The following is a 2,963-nucleotide window of genomic DNA, read 5'->3' on the forward strand; positions in this document are numbered from 1 at the left end:
AAAAAACAAAAAGGCTGAAAAATAACCCGCTAAGTGGAAAAATACCCGAAAATCGGCCAGCACTGGTTACAGCAGACCATAAAATATTTCACTTGAAATTTTCCCAGATTAAATGCAAGGGTTTTGATTAACATTTTTTGTTTGTTTTTTAAGGTTTTTTGTTAAAATAATACAAAGATTGAAAAATTGACGTAAACTTCAATAGGTTTCACTCAACCTAAACTTATACATAGGTTAATTAACCGAGTCCAGCTTTTTATGAATAGGAATCAGAACATAAAACAACTTATTCAAGTTCGGTAATTTAAAATTACAGCTTAGTAAACTAGAACAATTATTTTCCACAACAAATATAATTTGCCTTCATCGAACCACTTTTTCCCCTCAGGCCCTTTGACGCACTTGAATGAGGCAAAGTTTTATCTTTCGTAAAATGGTAAATTATTCGAGATTTTCATCTATCAGCTTTCTACTAGACAACAGATTCACGTTCATGTCAATTAAGCTAAAAGTACCAGTTATTTCAGCAAAAGTAATAAATAAACATTTGAAACGTGATATCAAACAAAGTTAATACTTTAGGCTTTACATAGATCGAAAATGTTCTATTACACTACCAAATTCAAGGCAACAACGAATAGAGATAAATTTTACTAATTCAAGTATATGTTCTGGTTTTGTTTGATTGCATGAGTCGTGGTGACATTCAAAATATTTCCATCATTCCTGAAATTTCACTTACACTCAACCTTCAATGAGATTTTGATCAATAAGAACATCTACAACCAGGTTTATTGATAGTTGTTGGGATGAGTTGGAATGGCACAGAAGACAAATGCAGGATTGAGGTAGAAAACAATATTGTAGAAATTCACTATAATTCCAAATTTTATCCTAATTATTTAGGATTCCAAACTAAGAGACTCTCCCAAATTTACAATACTTACTCTATAAGAACATGTGAAATTTGTACAAATTAATTGCTTAAATTAATAATATATTTTGGTCGTGGTTTCTCATTTAAAAAAATGAATTTCTAATATGTTATAAATCTAATATTAACAAGCTTAAATTCCTTATTAACTTTCTGGCATAGCTAATTATGATATTTATTATTTTTTTATTTCATATTTGTTTATCTTCGTTATAGCCTAAAGAAATGCATTAGGAATTAAGCTTATAAGTAAAATAGCAAACGATAAAAGAAAAAATTAGTTTAGAAGAAAATGAAAAATACTAATTACAATCTAATTGACTTAATAATAAAAAATAACTTAATGTAAGTTGTATTTATATATAAAGATAATAAAATAATACGAAAGACTACTGCTGCATTGCGTTTGTATCTTATTATCTCACTATGTCAAAATGGTCTTGGCTGTTTTTATTTCTTTTTAGCCCTGATGACATTCTACGAAGTGGGGCGAGACATCGGAAAATAAATAGTTTGAACTATTTTTGTTTCTCTTTTGACAGAACCATGTTATCCATAATTTGAAATTGTGCGGTCAACTATTTATATATATAATAAAATAATACTCCATATCCATTTCAGTTGATAAATTTTGACTTTAATCCTAGATTGTACTTTTCTGTTGCTGATGTAGTATTTTCTTTTGATAGCAATCATAATTCATGAAAATAGGAATTACGTTCTCTCAAATTTTTCACAGTGGTTTTCTGTTGCTGACCATGTCTGAGACCCATTTATGATTACCTGGTATATACATCTTTCCAAAGCCTTGGACTTTAGTGAAGTAGCTGACTTTTAAAAATGTGTTTCAGGTTCCATTATTTTTTCCATCCCCCATTAATCCTTCTGTTTATTTCATCTTTGTTATCTTTAAATGAGAAGGACTATCTTAAGTCTCCTTTCTGTAAATTTGTCTTGATCTTTGATTTCAATATTAATTTTCTGCCAAACAGTGCTCAAGGAGTTTGCTGACCATCTGTTTTGTCTCAGTTAACGAATTAGCATAATTAATTATATCATCCGCAAACTTCAAATTCGATAAACAGTATCTATTTGTAATTATGCCATTTTCTTCCCAGTTGAGCTTATTTAACACATAATGAAGTAGGCAGTTGAGTACAATTGGGGATAGTGGACTATCCTGTTTGACGCCTCTTTGAATTTTCACATTTCATTTTTTTTTCAATTGTTATTTCATGTTTTCATATATAGTTTTTAATTAATATGTGAGGCATGTCTTTATAATTTAAAATATAACTAACTAAAAATACAATCTATATAAATTCCATTAGGTAGACATCTAGAAACAGAAGATAACAAAGAAAAACAACGCAAATAGAAAAAACCAATCAATAACGTACAGAAATATATTTTTAAATTAACGATATAGAAAAATACAAAATATTACAAAACAACTGAAAACATTTTAGTGAATCAAAATTTATTCCTACCAAATTAAATTGTTGTTATGATAAATAAGAAAAAAAAACAAGTGATGTTGTTTCCTAATTAATTAATCTTTAATTTATTTTTCAGAAAATTATATTCATCACACCTGCCAGATGAGTGGAAATAAACTGCTGCTCACACTTTGGCCCCTGGCGATGTTCATGGCAACTTCATTTGTAAGTCCATGCATGTAAACTGTTTTAACCTCTATTCTCAAGGCAACTTTATAGGTATGTCCATCCGTGTAAACTGCTTTATCTCTACTCTCATGGCAACTTCATTTCCAAGTCCATTCATGTAAACTGTTTTATCCTTTATTCTCAAGGCAACTTTATAGGTAAGTCCATCTGTGTAAACTGCTTTATGTCTACTCTCATGGCAACTTCATTTGTTAGTCCATTCACGTAAACTGTTTTATCCTCTATTCTCAAGGCAACTTTATAGGTAAGTCCATCCGTGTAAACTGCTTTATCCTCTACTCACATGGCCATTTTATTGGTAAGTCCATCCGTGTAAACTTCTTTATCTCTACTCTCAAGGC

General features: G+C 29.7%; 1 non-coding gene across 1 annotated transcript in view; it reads left to right on the forward strand.

The window, feature by feature from the left end:
* LOC106678770 (uncharacterized) overlaps positions 1–2,963 on the forward strand; it is a 31,064-nt gene that overhangs the window by 7,711 nt on the left and 20,390 nt on the right. The window contains exon 2 of the transcript XR_010843424.1: positions 2,510–2,598. This is a non-coding gene — a transcript (uncharacterized protein). The remainder of the gene's footprint in view (positions 1–2,509; positions 2,599–2,963) is intronic.

Source organism: Halyomorpha halys, unplaced genomic scaffold (genome assembly GCF_000696795.3).
Source record: "Halyomorpha halys isolate HHAL.00 unplaced genomic scaffold, Hhal_1.1 Scaffold159.1, whole genome shotgun sequence".
Classification (NCBI taxonomy): Eukaryota; Metazoa; Arthropoda; class Insecta; order Hemiptera; family Pentatomidae; genus Halyomorpha; species Halyomorpha halys.